Here is an 18,141-nt window from a genome sequence, read left to right on the forward strand (position 1 = left end):
AAATTAAATAAAAAAATAAAAAAAATAAAAAAAATTATTATTATGTTTTTTTTCCCCAAAACAAAATTTTAATTATTTATTCATTTATTTTCCCTCTTAAAGAAGTTTAGTTTCTTTCAGTATCTCACCGTTTGTTAGGCAACGTGGTCCTTTTTCCCTCAATAAGGATTCCAGTGATGATGGTCCGGGGCCTCAGCGGTCAGTCCTCTCGTTTCTTAAGATTTTTTCTCGAGGTAGAGGCTGGAAGAAGTTTTCCTCCAGGCTGGCCGGTCACAGTCCGCTGCAGGCTCCAGATCCTGTCACACAAGGAATCCCACTTCTGACACCAAATTGTTGTGGAAATTTGTCTTATTTGTGAGATATCTGAAACAAACTTGTAAGAAATACCAGTTGTCTTTTAAGGATTTTATTCTTTATAAAAAAGGTTCATCAATCAACAGAGTGGCATGCGGTCTGCAGAAAGAAGAACAAGATGAGACAGTTGAGAACCCTTTTTGTTAAAGGAAAGGAATGCCCTGTGTCCTTCTCATGTCTGTACCAGGCTCCGTTCCCATAACAAGAAGCACATATCTCTCTTTGTGCTGACAGTACAAACATTCGAGGATGTGGGAAGAACACAGTGAAGACAATGTAAGACGACATAATGAATAAAAATGGTATAGTAATGCAATTTCCCATTCCAGGCTTTTATGGTGAGGGATCTGATGTTCGGCTCCCATTTTAGGTCCTGGGTGATAACGGTGCCCAGGAAACGGCAGGACTCCACAGAGTTGACTGGGGAGCCACACAGGTTGAAGGAGGCGGGTGGGGCTGGGTTCTTTCTGAAGTCCACTACTATCTCCACTGTCTTTAGAGCATTAAGCTCCAGGTTGTTCTGGCTGCACCAGGTCACCAAATGGTCAATCTCTCACCTGTAGGCGTACAGGTTTCCAGATGTTACCAGTTCTGGTCCCAAAGCAATTTTTTCAACAACTCAACCTTTGCATCACACAGTTTATATGGAGAAACAAACCACCCAGGATAAAGATGTTAATATTGCAAAACCCTCTAGAAAAAGGTGGACTGAAAAGTCCCCAATTTTGAGCATTTCTATTGGGCAGCACAAATTACAGCAATGTGGGTCTGGCAAACAGTGCAAATCCCATTCACCTAAGTGGAAACAAATTGAACAGAACCATTTAACAGAGTTCAAACTGGAATCAGTTCAATATAACAGCTCGCTTAGCTCTCTTTTGGTTACAACAACAAACCCAGTTATTGTCCATACTTATAAGATATGGCAGCAAATTTGGAAGAAAACGGGCTGTATTCAACCTATTTATGACAAATCCCCTTTCCACTCCAATCCCTCTTTACCTAAAGCCCTTAGAGATGGTATTACAAACCTATGGTTTACAAGAGGTATTACAACTTTTGGGAATTTGTTCAAAGATGGAACCCTTCAGACTTTTGAAGAGCTCTCATCTCAGTATGGACTACTCCACACCCATTATTTCAAATACCTCCAGGTTAGGCACTTTGTTATCTCCGAACAGGGTGGCCATCTTCAACCATTAAAAGAGCAGCCTCTAGATAAACTTGTGCGTAGTAAACAGGGGGTGGGGGGGGGTTTATCAAATCAAATCAAATCAAATTTTATTTATATAGCCCAAAATCACAATTCATTCTTTATTCTTCATTTTATCTTGAACAACAAGTAGCCATCAAAATGATATGTCAGACAAACAAAATAATCTGTTCGAGAGGGAACAGGAGGAAGCAGAAAGCTTATTTAGTCCTGTCCCTTCTTCACAACTTCCTCACATCATAAAATAAATACAACAAAAAAGAAATATATAAAAGTAAAATACAAAGTAATGACAAAATGATAAATACAACAAAACAATTAACAAAAAATCAAGGCATACTTAAACTAGCCTCCTACAATATCCTAAACTCGAAAAAGTTAATTCCCCAGTCACTCCCCATATACCACCAAAGTGAAGTACTGTATTCCATAGCCCAGCCGTGATTGCAATTAGTTATATTTATATTATACATATTGCTTCGTATAAGGAACAGAAATGTAATAGAATAATTACATCCAGAAAATAGATAGTTTTGAGGTCTTATTTTTTTATTCTATTTGTCAAGAATTGCTTTCTTGTATCTGTTTTTAAACTGTATAGAGCTAGTACTTTGATTTCTTCTTCAAGACCATTCCACAATGTTACCCCATAGACTGATATGCACATGCTTTTAAAAGCAGTACGTACACAAGGTTTTTTAAAATTTAATTTTCCTCTTAGATGATATTTACCTTCTCTATCTTGAAACATTTTTTTAAATGTTTTCAGGCAGTGCATTATTTCTTGCTTTAAACATTATTATTGCTGTTCTAACTTTCACTAAGTCCATAAATTTCAAAGTCTGTAATTTAAAAAATAGAGGATTCGTATGATCAAGATACCCAGCATGATTTATTATCCTTACTGCTCTTTTTTGCAATGTGCATATCCTTTTTAAGGTACTCTTGTAAGTATTACCCCAGATTTCAACACAATAGATCAGATATGGTAATATGTGTAATAGCGGATAAGGTCTAACGTCTCATTTGGAAAAGTCGGCGAACCCCTGGGTATCCCACACACTCAGAGTCTGGCAGAAGGTAATTAATATTTGTGAGATGCATAGAATGTTGAGAATTTTCAGATGGTTTGCCTATGACTCAGATTTTATTCCCAATAGGCACAACTCTAGTTTTAAATCATGGACATTGTATGGTCTCACAACACTCCTTTCACTTACTCGAAGAAAGCCTGTGCACAGCTTTGAGACCTTGCGGGATAATCACGGCTTGGCACGAAACAAATTTCATAGATACCTGCAATTACGATCATATATTGCTTATGAATGTAAATTGACCGACCTTACAGAACGTGAATCAGAATTTTTCCACACATATGGCATGCTGGAGACAATGTGGTTCAACTGTTGCTAACCACTATCATATCTTCTGGGATTGTCCCAAGTTAAATGATTTCTGGAGGGGTATCCAGGCTTCCTTAAGCACGTTTTTTAACACTCAAATACCTCTGGTTTTTGATGTTCTGTACCTGGGTCTTGTCTCTTTTTTGAAATGCAGGACCGAGATAAAGCTGCTGCAATTACTTTTGGTGGCTAGTAAGAAAACAATTACAAGGAGATGGTTAAGCCCGATTCAGCCTACCCTGGATGATTGGATTGGAATTACCCTAGAGATATTTAGGATGGAAAAATTGAGCTATCAATTAAGAATCCAAAAGGACAAATTTTACCAAATCTGGAACAACTGGATTTCATTCATAACCCCCACGAGAGCAGATTTCATTTGATCTCACTGGTAATATTACTTCCTAGATTACTTACTTAATTTCTGACTGGTTATTGTTAATTATTTCTATGACAGCAGCAGCGGGCGACCACCCTGGTTCCTGTACATAGTTCCATTTAAACTGTGAGATGAGATCTACAAGTAAGTTGTACCAGAGTTCTCTCTAAGTGAGCATGTAAATCTCATCTGGCTTTGTGTACCTCACGCAAATTATCAGTACTGTCTTTTAAGAGGATAACCTGTATCCACTGATATTATTCCATTACAATTGCTGTGTAATTTAAGTTATTAGAGGAAAGTGGGTACTACAAAGGCCGAACGTAATTTAATCCACGACCCATGACTATACCTTTTTTGGACTCGCATGCCTGGACGGCTGGTGATGCGTTTTTCCTGGACTCAAACAAACAAAACCGGAAGGACACTTGTTTTCACTCTTACCAATGTTGATATGCTGGTGTATTTATGTCCATTCCAAATAAAGATATAATAAAAAAAAAATAAAAAAAGATATTGTAATGAGTGCACAGTACAGAAAGTGTAGTGTTGCTTGATTCAAGATATATCTACATGTACTCAGCACTCCAATGCTCTTTGCCATCTTAGTACACAGATACTTAATGTGGGCCTTCCAGCAAAACTAAATTAATAAATTAAAAATTAAAACACTCCAAAATTTGTTTTCATAAACTCTTTCTATTGCAACATTATTCATTTCTACGTGAACATCTTCATTCATTTTACGATGTCCAAAATTTATAAATTTAGTTTTGTTCAGGTTCAATCAGCGCTGCCCCTCCTTAGACGCAGAACACGCGCTGTGCGTAGGGCCCCACGATCCGTGGGGGGCCCCATTTTGCACAAGGGGACGCATTCTCCGCAAATGCGCAAAGGATGCGCATCGCTGCCGTGAGGCACGCTTAGAGCACCAAGTCAGCCAAAGGCAGGAGAGAAAAAAAAAGAGACGAGTAATCTGACGCCGCACACGTTGCCGCAATGATTGACAGCACGCAGCATCTGACCAATCAGCGGTCAGATGCGCCGACAGGCAGTTGGATGCAGGTGGAGAGATGGCCTCCCAACGGCAATATGAATCGGGAGCAAGCAAAAGAAAGACAAAGTCTAAACAAGAGGAGGCTCGTGCTTCACTTGAAGGTGGGTATGTTGTTGAAATAAAAAAGAAAACTTTGTGGCATAAACACCCCAGCTGCTAGCATGCTAATCATGAGACAGGAGAGAGGATAATTCTGTCTAGATGTGGACTGGAGATGAAATTTTCCAGCGGCCCTGATTATCATTTATTGAATGTCTTGTTAACTGCATATACATTCAGCTCTGTTGAAAAAGGAGCGGTTAATTGACCAGTTGGTGGTCGTATGTTGGCTCAGGTTTATAGCCTATCAATCTATGCTATCAATAGAAGTTTTGGGCTATTTTTATGGAGGTAAAATGTCGCCATCTCTTGGTGAATTTAATTTATAACAGTCATATAAGATTAGATAAGAAAAATTAAGATAATCCTTGACCCACAATGGAGAAATGTAAAGCGTTACAGCAGCAAACAGCAGTGTAGGAATATAGAACCTAAGCACTAAATGTAAAAATAAGTATTTAAAAATATTTAGATATAGAAATATCATCAAATCAAATCATAATGAATATTATTAGCTGTAGTCGTATTTGCATTAATTGCATTTTAATCTTTGTGAGGCTAGTATTTACATTAATTTCATTGTGTAATTTACCATTAAGACCAAAACAAAAATTAATAATCTGCTTGTATGGTGGATTTCTTGTCATAACAGGGTCAATGCTGAAGTTTGTTACTAAGGGTGACACGGAGCCAGCACCCAGTATGTCACAAGGGCCATCAGGCACCATGTCTACTGAAGCAGCCTGCATCTGTAAAAGGCTTGTTCCATTGTTGAAAGAGGCTGTTCATTTGATTTGTTCCTACTTATAAAAGGTTGTAAACCTAAATGGCATTCCGTGATACAGTCATTTTGTAAAGGGGGGGGGGGCCTCAAAATAAAATTCTGCTTAGGGCCCCAATTTTGCCAGGGGCGGCCCTGGGTTCAATGATAATTTATTTATATCAAACCAACTTTTTAATTTATACATTTCTTCCGTGACCACTTCCAAGAGCTGCTGCAAGTCTTCCCCAGAACAAAAAATATTTGTGTCATCCGCAAAGACAACAAACTTCAGTACATTTGAAACTCTACAAATGTCATTAATGTACAAAATAACTAGCTTCGGCCCCAAGACTGACCCCTGTGGGACACCACAGGTAATGTTCAGGTTCTTTGACTTGTGAAGACCCATCTGCACAAATTGAAGCCTGTTTTTAATGTAACTCTTTATCCAATCCAATGCAACCCCTCTGATGCCATACCTCTCCAGTTTTTTAAGTAGCATCCCATGATCAATTGTGTCGAATGCTTTTTTTAGGTCAACAAATATATAGAAGTTAATCTGCCTGATCTGAACCCATACTGACTGTCCATGAATATATTATTTTTTTTAATGAAATTATCCAGTCTTGTAACAAAAAGTTTTTCAATAATTTTTGAGAACTGAGAAAGCAAGGATACAGGTCTATAGTTGGTGAAAAGGTGTTTATCACCATCTTTATACAATTACTTTAGCAACTTTAATTTTATCTGGAAATGTTCCCGTTATGAATGATAAATTACATATATGTGTTAACAGACCCACAATTCCATTTATTATTTTCTTTAGAAGACTCATATCGATATCATTCTAATCTTTTGACGTTTTACTTATACACTTATTTACAATATCAATAATTTCCTTACTTTTCAGTTCCCAATATGACTGAATTTGGATTTCTCTCCACACATTTTTCCTCAACACATTTCTTCTCGGATTTATTTCTTTGGCCAGATTAGGACCCATCCATTAACAAAAAAACTGTTAAATTTGTCAACCACTTCATTCCTATCAGTAATTGTTATGCCATTGTCCGTAAACAATTCAGGGTAATCTGGTTTGGTTTGTCTTTTTCTAATTATATTATTTAAGGGAATAGTTGTCCAGTCCATCAGCAGGGCAGAGGAGAGCCATTAGCATTGGGCTAAGACAAGCGACAAAAGTAGCTAATTTGGCTAACGTTACATATTTCATGAAAATAACAAATCCCCGAAGCAAAACAACTAATTACCTGTCCAACAGAAAGACAGCAACCTCTGCATCACTTCTGGAAGTGCTACTTTTGGCTGCATTTTCTCTGCCATTGTTCTCTCTTGGTAACTCTGCTGCTTCTTCTTCTGCTGCTGTTTTATGGCTGTTGGCAAACAACTTTAGGTGTGCATTACCGCCACCTTCTGAACTGGAGTGTGGATCTCCTGCTAACTCCATAGCTGTGTCCAAATTCAGGGGCCGCATCCTTCGAAGGCCGGGTCCTTCGGAGAGTCCTTTGACGGTTGCGTCAACCATAGTTAAATTGGACGGTCCAGCCTTCGGCGCATTTCCTGGTTTGCGTCACCAGATGTTCCCGCCCTTACGGTTATGTCATGATTGATGCCGCCCAGGCCCGCGAAAGAGTTTTGACTGAATGGATTTTATGGTTTTCTGAACGTCTAACATTTTGAAAGCGAAGGCTTTCATAGGCTTTACTTCCAACGGCATAATGCTAATTTATGCCGTATGCTAATGCATTACCAGGGTCACGTATTTTAACTGAAAGTCCGCTGAAGTTTAACATATCTGGCAATGGATGATCAAATGAGTAAAAACCGAGTATAAACCCAGAACTTACATTTAAATGTCAAGTCCGCGCCACTTGATGTCGCCATTGTTCAGTTTTCCCTCTTCTTTTTCGTGACTGAGCAGCGGCGCACAAAGGATCTTGGGATATGGGAGGCCGCGAAGGATAGTAGCGGTCCGTCCTCCAAAAAGCGGGAGAAGCAGGCTGCATTTGTGGGCTGCATTTGGAGGAGCCTTCGAATTTGGACATCCTTCGCGCAGCGTTGTGATTGGCCTTCAAATCCGCACTTTGAAGGATGCTGCCCCTGAATTTGGACACAGCTCATGTGGACTGTGTTGAATATATCCGGCAACGGTTCTTTAAACTCTGACTGAGAGGGAGGGATTGGTCAGAGATTTTACAGGCCTGCAGCTGCCACAGAGGTATGATTTATTTTGTTTATTTTTCTGAACACATTATGTATGGACTACTCTCAGGATGGAAAGGCCATTTCACCCAGTTTAACAAAAAGTGTTTCTGAACAGGATTACCAACTATACCTTTAATATATTCCATATACTTTTTACATTGTTTTTATTATTCTCTAATATTTTATTATAATAACCCTTCTTACATACTCTCATAATATTAGTTAATGCCTTTTTGTATTTCTTATATTTAATCTCCGCCTCTTTTGTTCTATATTTTATGAAGTGCCTATACAGAGTATTCTTTTTCTTACAGGCATTTTGCAGTCCCTTAGTCATCCAGGGGTTTTCAGAATACTTATTCTTGTTACATTGTTTGCATATATATATACATATGACAGCTTTTGTCATACTCATTTTTGAATATGTCTAAAAATAATTATCAGTGTCTTCACAAACTTTCCAATCATAATTAATTAAATCATTCCTAAATGCAGCTATAGTTTCCTCAGATCTTACTCTCCTGTATTTAACTTCATTACACCCCCAGTTCCTATTGTAGTTACATTCATGAATCGCAAAGACAGGCAGGTGATCACTAATGTCATTAAATAATAATGCACTAACAGTACTACTCTCCATATTGTTTGTAAAAATATTGTCAATCAGAGTGACAGTGAGATGTTATTCTGGTTGGTTTTGTAATCGTTGGAAATAAACTCATACTATACATTGCTTCCACAAATGCATCCGTCATTTTATGGTTGTTGGGATTCAACAAGGCTATGTTAAAATCCCCACAGACATAATTGACTTTTTTGCTTTTCTTTAGCGAATACCCTTTCCATATTTTCTATAAAGATTTCAATGTTTGAACCAGGTTTCCTATACACACAACTGACAATGACATTTTTCTTTTTTTCCAATACATATTTCAATAGTAACACACTCCATTACATCATCCATGATTACTGACATATTGTCCACAACCTTGTGAGGCCTTTGTCAACAAATAGAGCCACGTCTCCTCCAGTTTTGCTCCCTCTATTAATGCAATTAAGTTCCTATCCCTGCAAAACAAAATCTGTACCTCTCTCTTCGTCAAGCCATGTTTCTAAGATGGCTATAATGTTAAAAGGCTTTTTGAACTGCATTAGATATTCTTTTATACTTTGGAAGTTTGCATATAAATTCTACTGTTAAAATGAATAATATTTATCCCATGTTCAACAGTAATATTGTTAAACTGTTTTCTGTATAACAACAGCAACTGGTGTTTGTTTTTAAAAAGATTATGTTCCGGATCTATAACCTGTTCATATTCTATTAAGTTTTGTTCCAAGTTATCACATTGCCTCAATGGGCTTTACAGTCTGTAAAGTGAACGACATCCTCTGTCCTTAGACCCTCGATTCGAGTGAGGAAAAACTTGCCATCTTGATGGGGGAAAAAAAAAAAAAAAAGACCCTTTTAACCAGAAAAAAAAGACGACGGAAGAAACCTCAGGGAGAGCCACAGAGGAGGGATCTCTCTTCCAGGACGGACAGTCATGCAATAGATGTCGCATGTACAGAAAGAACAGCAATCACAGTTTACAGGTTGCATTGACAGAAAATCTGATAAAAATTATATATGTAAAGTATGTGGATCCAGGAGACGACTGAGCAGGACAAGGCATCGTCAGGGGGTGCCCGAGCCACACGACCTCCTGTCCACCGTGGTGACCTGGAAGAGGGCAGGCCACACAGGATAATTAGTAGTAGAGAGAGAGATCAGAATGAGGAGGCCTCAAAATTTACAGGAATACAGTTATAAGGAGATAGCGAAACAAGGAGAGGAACGATCCAACGGAGCCCGGGTGTGACAATCCAGATCTGACAGTATGTGGGGCTGTAGGAGCCAGGAGAGGTAGATGGTCTCTGGGGCCTGAGTTCATCAGAAGGGAGCCTGAATGAAAAGAGAGTAGGAGGAGAAAGAGGGGGAGAAAGTGACACAGCTTGCACCTTGTGGGAACAGAAAGAAAAACAAGGTTATAGAAATGCAATGTTAATCAGAATAAGCAGATTATTACTCGTCGGCAGGACAATGTGGCGTCTAATACTATAGCTTACTCACTGAGACTGAGTTGACCCACCGAAGAAGCTAGCAGTCGATGTCAAGGACTAATTAAAGGCCAAGTCAGAAAAAGTGAGTTTTGAGTTTAGATTTAAAGGCGTCAATAGAGCCAGATTGTCTAATATCAGCTGGGAGTTTATTCCAGAGGAAGGGGGCCTGATAGGAGAAAGCCCTGCAGCCAGCTGACTTCTTCTTAACCCTGGGAACCATCAGGAGCCCTGAATTTTGAGAGCGTAGTGCACGAGTTGGAGAATACAGTATAATAAGATCTGACATGTACGACGGGGCAAGGCTGTGTACAGTTTTGTATGTCATCAGCAGCACCTTAAAGTCTGATCTCATATGTATTGGGAGCCAGTGCAGTGAGGCTAAGATTGGTGTAATATGATCAAATTTTCTTGTACATGTTAAGACTCTAGCTGCAGCATTTTGAACCATCTGAAGACCTTTAGTGCTCCCATGTTGAAGACCCGAAAATAAGGCATTGCAGTAATCCAGCCTAGACGAAACAAAGGCCGTGGACAGGAAGGACCTAATTTTGGCCATATTGCGCAGGTGGTAAAAAGCGATCTTGGTAATTTCTTTTATGTGCTGATGGAAAGAGAGGCTAGAGTCAAAAGTAACACCTCAATTCTTAACAGTTGAACTTTGATCACGTGACAGTAACTCTCGACAGTTGTGTTATTTCTCAAAGGGGTGTCTCTGTCGAGGGGGAGCAATGACCAGCATCTCAGTTTTATCCGAATTTAGGAGCAGGAAATTTTCTGACATCCAGCTCTTCACGGCACACAGGCAGGTCTCCAATTTGGCGATTTGAGATTTATCATCAGCTTTGATGGGCACATACAGCTGAGTGTCGTCCACATAGTTCCACATAGTGGAAATGTATTCCCTAACTCTGTACTCCCAAACTCCGAGTATGGAACACCATACTTCACATCAGTAAATATCGATGTAGTACTTTTATATACGTATACAATATAACAATATGCCGTGACCTGTGGTGTCAAATGCAGCACTGAGATCTAGTAACAGAAGCACTGAGGTAGAGTCTAAATCTAAATTAAGTAAGTAAGATGTCCTTTACCACTTTAGTAAGGGCAGTTTCGGTGGAGTGACAGGCTCTGAAAGCTGATTGAAAAGGTTCCAGGAGATTGTTATTAGTTAGGTAGCCTGAAAGTTGCTGGGACACAACTCTTTCTAAGATTTTGGAGAAGAAGGGAAGGTTGGATACTGGCCTATAATTATTTAGAGATCCTGGGTCAAGGTGGGGTTTCTTAAGTAGAGGCTTAACCACAGCAGACTTAAAACTAGCAGGGACAACACCTGTCATGAGCGATAAGTTAACAATATTTAACATTGTAGGTCCCAGTGCTGGCCATAGATCCTTAAACAGTTTTGCCAGAAGGGTGTCCAGGATGCAGGTAGTTGGCTTTGAGGATGAGACAATTTTAGACAATATCTCAGGGGAGATATCTTCAAAATTGTTTAGAGCCGGGGCTAACTGAGAATCGGCAGAAGGCTGTTTTATAATCAACTTTGACGAGGAAGCCAGAGATGATGAATTAATTTTGGCTCTAATATCATCAATTTTATTGCAAAAGAAATCTAAGAAATCATTTGCATTAAAGGATGTACAGCTCACAGACTGTGGTTTTTTGATTAAGTTTAGCCACAGTGTCAAAGAGAAATCTAGGATTGTGTTTATTATTGTTTATTAGGCCAGATAAATATGCTGTTCTAGTGGCATTAAGAGCACGCTTGTAATTAAGTACACTATGACAGCATGCAAGATGAAAAACGACTAATTTAGATTTTCGCCATGCACGTTCCATTTTCCTGCAGGCCTGTTTGAGATCTCGGGTTTCATTAGTAAACCAGGGAGAAGATTTCTTTGGTCGTCTCGTCTTGGTAGAGACCGGTGCCACAGAATCGAGGAGAGAAACGATTACCGAGTTAACTTAATTGGTGAATTTTTCCACAGGCTTTGTCGCAATCGCAAAAGGGGCCAGGACCCCAGCCAATTTATCACAGAGTGTCGCTATGATTGCCGGGCTGATATGACGAGAGGTGGAAACATTTGTGTCATTGATACAGGGACAGGCTAATGACGCTTCAAATGTAATAAGAGAGTGGTCCGACACAGCAGAGGAGACGGAAGCAACATTCAGGGCTGACGCATCTAAACCATGGGAAAGATTCAAATCCAGAGTGTTACCACTGGAATGAGTAGGTTCATGAACGAGCTGAGTAAAGCTAGACATATCGAGCAGACCCAAAAAAGCTTTACTTAGAGCAGTGGTTCTCAACTATTTTCTGTCATGCCCCCCCTAGAGGACAGACATTTTTTCACACCCCCCCTGAATTGAAATATTATTGAGAACCTGATAATAATTATTCATTTATCTGTATAAACCACTGTATGAGTTGCTGGCACCAGCATTCTGCATACAATCACCTGATTATCAAAATAGATTAAAAACATCTGCATCTCATCTCATCTGTTAACATCTGCAACAACTTCAAACAATTTCCAAGTTTAGTTTATTAACTCAATTTGTAACATTTAAACAAGACTGTGATTCTCAAAACAGAGAAAAAAGCGCAAATGATTCACTGGGATGTGCATTTTTATAGACTTAACACATTAACATTCAAAACTTTAAACTGTAAACATTGGTCACTTGTCAGCTTCATCAGCTTATTCCTTTTCAAAAAGGACTTTTTAATTTTTTTTGTGCAACATTTGCAACAATATTGCTTTTTTTTTAAACGTTATTTTACTACGCACTGACAAATCTAAACATGTACACACTTATCATCATATGGATGCAGTTAATGTGGGATCCTGACCCACCAAACATCCTGGAAAATGACAAAGTTACATTTTTCTCTTAATTACATAATCACCATCAGTAAACGGGACGCCGTCTGTCACTCGCAGGGAGGGAGGCTGTTTTATGGAGGAAAGATCACTGAAGTCTCGGTCAGTAGGGCTGACTTAGCAGTGATGTTTTTCACCGCGACAAACACTTGCCGAGTTAAAGTTTTTTGCCGGGGACAGACGCCGTTTTTCGGGCAGAAATGTGACGAAGAGTCGGTTGGACCGACAGGCTGACAGACACTTTTCCACATATAATTGCTGTATTTTTTTCCTCATAAGTTGCCAAAGACACGACCAGTTACCACGTTACTGTTGTTTGGTCCTGTAACATTGCTTTGTGGGACATTTCTCTATATTTTATTGAGTGTCGGACCTGTTTAGTTATCACACAGTGAACACCATCAGATCGACAACCCCCCGCTCCCCACCGTCGGCTTATCTGCTCACACTGGTTCGGTTCGCCAATACTGTGCCTCTGATACCTCCGTAGGAGCATCAGAGGCAGAGGGAAATTTCACCCCTCGCCGCATCTGAAACTTTCACACAGAGGCAGATGGGGAGAATTGGCGCAGGATCCCCGCATGCAAACAGCAGTGTGAATGGGGCTACTAATAATGACAGTGGAAAATGAAAATGAAATGAAAGTCCTGACCTGCCTCTCACGCCCCCCCGACACCTCACCGCGCCCCCCACCATTTGAGAAGTACTGACTAGGAGAGTCAGAAGGCTTATTTAAGTGGATATTGAAATCCCCAATAATTAGGATCTTATCTGAACTAGTTACAAGATCTGCAATAAATTCACCGAATTCTTCTAGGAACTGGGAATAAGGCCCTGGAGGTCTGTAGATTACCACCAGGGGAAAGCCTGTTACTACTTGATGGAGATGGTTTTAACACCAGGGCCTCAAAAGAAGTAAATTTAATTTCCTGGTTGGAGCTTAAACTGAAAATAGATAGATGTAGATTAGAGCAACGCCTCCTCCCTGTTTAGAGGCCCGAGCAACATGGGCATAGTTATAATCAGGAGGGGAGGCTTCATTTAATGGCAGAAAAGTATTAGATTTCAGCCATGTTTCACATAAGCCAATCATGTCCAGCTTATGATCAGTAATCAAATCATTAATCAGTAAGGCTTTGGTTGACAGTGATCTAATATTAATAAAGCCAAGGAATTGGAACAAGGTACCTTTTAGTAGTTAGATTTGGCTGCCTATGCAGGTAGGGATGACGGGATGCCGGGATGCCATTGTGATTAGCTTTGGTATTTTATTATGCGAGACTGTGTAAGGCGCTTGCTAAGACATTTCCCCACTGTCAGAGGTGGAGATCAAGATTAAATTATTGTGGTTTATAGGGGTGTCAACATCTACACGTGTAAACGGGTACGCGGATAATAAATCATAACCGTTTAGAAAAGTTTACGCGTCATTTTTCCTCCTCGTTTATTTCTCACCAATATATAGGCCTATAGTATTTTTAGGGGTGATAATGTTGCCTAAAAGCTTCAGATAAAAACATTAACTAACTATACAATTAAATGTTCCCACTAGTGCAGTTATCCGCATACACAATAGATGCATAGGGCACAATGTTCTGTGATATATAAAAAAAACCCGCGGCCACAGCTATTTGTGTTTTTCAGACCAGCGAGACCACTTAAAGGCAAGACAGCTGCTGTGTAGAATAGGCTGCGGAGGACTTGAGAAGAGCGCGGCGCTCATCTTCTCCATGCGCAAATGTCGTCCTGCTGAAAACAAAAACTGTTAGTTTTTTTCGATTGCTAAGATGCATTGGTCGAAACTGAAGCGACATGTTCAAAACTCTTAACACAGTCTGCAAAACAGAAATGCATGTGGGCTTAACTGTCTCACTGCGTTTGGCCTCATTAGAAAGCATATGTTGGAGCCTATTGATTCTTTGTATTAATTATTTGGAAAATGGTATATGGTAATGGTATAAAATAATGCTAATGATAAGGATGACTATTCAGGATATATATTGTACATGAACTATTATTTATGATCGTTTTGCTGCTCAGGTCCCTCCTCCTAGTCAGGCCATCCTCCTCCTGTGATTAGGGAGAGAGGACAGCTGGTTTGTGCTTTTGTCTGTTTTTTGTGTTGAAGGAGTGAGGAGTGAAACAGTTTATCAACCACTAAATTACGTTTTTTATTTGCTCATTGTCTGAAGTCAACCCGGAGAATATTTCTGTTTATGTAAATAAATTCAAAACTTTTTGTTGAAACTGGAAACATCTCCGCGAGTGCTTATTATTAAGTGAGTCGTGGACCTCCTCCTCAGAAACTAGGGTTTTTTTTACCTTTTTTGAATGCAAGGAAGGAAAGTGGAAAGTCGGCGGATCACTCGCCGACAGATGAAGAAAGCAGCCGGCGGGCCGTGACTAAAATCAGCTGATCGACTCTATGAACGAATGCGCCGTTGCGCTACAAAGAAACAATCGAACACTATGGAAGGCAAAGTTGTGGATTGTGGATGTGGATTGCAATAAAACGGGGACGTTGGAATGATGTTTAAGAATGAACTTAACGGAAATTAAAGGAATTTGTGTGGTTATTTGTGATGATGTCTGACACACCTGAGACCGCAACTGAGTCTGAGGACATGTTGAAATCGCGCATTGCTTCGCGCAGAGGCAGATTGGGAGCATGCACGAGGAGGACAAATGAAATAAAGGCTTTGATGACTGACGTTGGAAATGTTGATAAAGTCAAAGACACATTTGAAGCGTTTAAAGGAGCTGTGGATGAATTTAAAAATGCTCACAAATCTGTGCAAGAGCTCTTATCAGAGGAGGAAAAGGAAAATGATTATTATGACTGGTATGAACCCAGAATAACTAACCTGAATTACTTCATGAAAGATGTTGAAACATGGAAAAGAGAAATTGCACAATCAAAAGTTGGACCACTGGACAGCATATCAAATGTGTCACACAAATCAAAGTCTTCCACTTCCACTGGATCATCAACCTCCAGATCTTCCTCAGTCTCCTCAGAGTTAAAAAAGGCCAAAGCGGAACAAGCTGCTGTGATGGCTCGAGCTGCTGCATTGAAAGAAAAACACACTTTGCAACTGGAGGAAACAAAACTGAAATCAAAGATGGAGCAAATGGAGCTGGAAGCAGACCTCGCAGCATCAACTGCTAAAATAAAAATCCTTCAAAGTGATGAGGTGGATCAGGAAGCTCTGGGTGATGGCATGAAGGAGTATTATGACTCTCACCATGAACCAGAAACAATGGAGAGCAATGTAGAATTTGCACAGTTAGGTGCAATACCCAAAACTCCACTTCACCAAACCATCTTAAGTCTCCACAGACCTCCACCTACAAGGGGTACCAACACACCAGAAAATAAACCTCAAAACAAGAATTTAACTGAAAAACATAAAAACGAAACTGCAAATCATAATCACACCATAACTAATGCTGCTCATGATAACTTGGATGTGGTTATTCAAAGACAAAGACAAATGACTTAGCAGAACTCATTGTCTCACAGCAAAACCTGTCTGTTACCTGCAAGAGAGATTTCTGTGTTTGATGGTAACCCATTGGCATATCAGTCTTTTATCCATGCATTTGAACACTTGGATTGAAGACAAGACTAAAAATAATCAGGACAGACTCTACTATCTTGAGCAGTTTATCTCTGGTTTACCAAGAGACTTGCACATGGATGGGAGCAGGGGCTATAGTGAAGCAAGACACCTCTTAAAAGAGCACTTTGGGAATGAAATGAAAGTTTCTGGAGCTTACCTGGAAAAAGCCTTGAACTGGACAGCGATTAAAGCCGAGGATGGGAAAACGCTGCATGCATATGCAATGTATTTGAGAGCATGTTGTAATGTAATGCAAGATTTACAGTATTTAGAGGAACTCGAGATCCCATCAAACCTAAGGCGAATAGCATCCAAACTACCCTACAAACTCCGGGAAAGGTGGCGAACCACAGCCTATGAGACACAACAGAGAACTGGCAGGAGAATCAGATTTCAGCACCTTGTGGATTTTGTGGAAAAACATTCTAAGATGCTTTTGGATCCGTTGTTCGGGGACATTCAAGACCAAATGACAACAAAAAAGTCTATCCCAAGAAGTAAAAATGAACCAAAATTAATAAGAGGCAAAAACAGCAGCTTCGCTACTTCAGTAGCAGTGAATACAGAGAAAGCAGGATGCGCTGTAAAACGCACTCTGATCGACCGCCCACAATTCAAAACACAGTCACATGACAACAAGGTTGAATTCTTAAGAAGCCATGGATACTGCTTTGGTTGCCTACTAAAAGGTCATCTAAGCAAAAAAGAAGATTAATGTGTCAAGTTTGTCAAATGAAACATCCTACTGTACTTCATATTCAAAGTGCAAAAGGCCCAAAACAGGAAAATCAACCAAAAGCCACTGCCGAGACAGAAGATAACCCCATAAGCAGTGCTCGTTTCAGCAGGTGATGGAACTGGGGCCGGGAGAGACTGTGCACTTGCGATTGTTCCAGTCAGAGTTAAGGTGGCAAAAGGGAGCAGGTATATTCAGACCTATGCCTTCCTCGATCCAGGCAGCACAGCAACATTTTGCACAGAAAATCTAATGAACCTGTTGAATGCGAAAGGACGCAAAACAGAGATACTTTTGCGAACAATGGGACAGGAAAACCCTGCAGGGACCTATGAGGTCAGAGGACTGGAGGTGGGAGACTTGGAGGGCTGCACATATCTGGACCTGCCGAAAGTTTACACGCAGAACAAAATCCCTGTCTCAAAGGAAAACATAATCACAGAAGCTGATTTGGAGAGGTGGCCTTATCTCAGTTAAAGGAAATTGAGGCAGACATTGAACTCCTCATTGGGACTGATGTTCCTCGAGCAATGGAGCCATGGAAAATAATAAACAGTCATGATAATGGACCATATGCAGTCCAAACCTTACTGGGATGGGTGGTAACTGGACCACTCAGTGTTAATAGTCCTGCAGAACGTGCTGGGCCCATTGCAGTGTCAAGTAACAGAATCTCTGTTGTTGAGTTGAAGGATCTACTCATCAGACAATATAACCAGGATTTCTCTGAGAACATGTATGAGGAGAAAATTGAGATGTCAGTTGAGGATAAACGTTTTATGGAGATTGATTCCAGCTCAGCATTCCTTAAAGATGGCCACTGTCATTTACCACTGCCTTTCAGGGATAAAGACAAGGTCATGCCTGATAACTATGATACGGTAAAGGAACGCACACTGCACCTTATGAAAAAATTTAAGAAGGATAAGACGTATGCCGAGGAATACACCTCCTTCATGGAGGACATTCTCAAAAAGGGTTATGGAGAGAAGGTTCCACCTCAGCAGCTTCGCAGAGGGGATGGACGGGTCTGGTATATCCCACATGATGGCATCTACCACAAGCGAAAACTCAAACTGAGGGTGGTGTTTGACTGTACATCCTCATTTCAAGGAACGTCTCTGAATAAGGAGCTCCTCCAAGGTCCAGACTTAACAAACGCCCTCATCGGAGTGCTATTAAGGTTTCGCCAAGAACAAACTGCAGTTATGGCAGACATTGAGGCAATGTTTTATCAAGTACATGTTGATGAAAAGGACAGAGACTTTCTGAGGTTTTTGTGGTGGCCAGAGGG

The 18,141-nt window shown here is 40.1% G+C and overlaps 1 protein-coding gene across 4 annotated transcripts in view; it reads right to left on the reverse strand.

Moving 5' to 3' along the window:
* The window catches only part of LOC311253742 (uncharacterized protein), a 40,302-nt gene that overhangs the window by 12,324 nt on the left and 9,837 nt on the right, over positions 1 to 18,141 (reverse strand). For 2 of the 4 annotated variants that reach the window (XM_084384223.1, XM_084384221.1), the window contains exons 4-5: positions 388 to 911; positions 129 to 296 (exon numbers count right to left, since the gene is read on the reverse strand). The gene's annotated coding sequence lies outside the window, so the exon portion shown is untranslated. Of the gene's footprint in view, positions 1 to 128; positions 297 to 387; positions 912 to 7,603; positions 9,493 to 18,141 lie in introns of those variants that run through there. The other 2 variants (XM_084384222.1, XR_014621851.1) reach the window with 2 other exon arrangements.

The sequence above is a fragment of the Pagrus pagrus genome (assembly GCF_965226575.1).
Source record: "Pagrus pagrus genome assembly, contig: HAP1_SCAFFOLD_40, whole genome shotgun sequence".
In the NCBI taxonomy this organism is placed as follows: Eukaryota; Metazoa; Chordata; class Actinopteri; order Spariformes; family Sparidae; genus Pagrus; species Pagrus pagrus.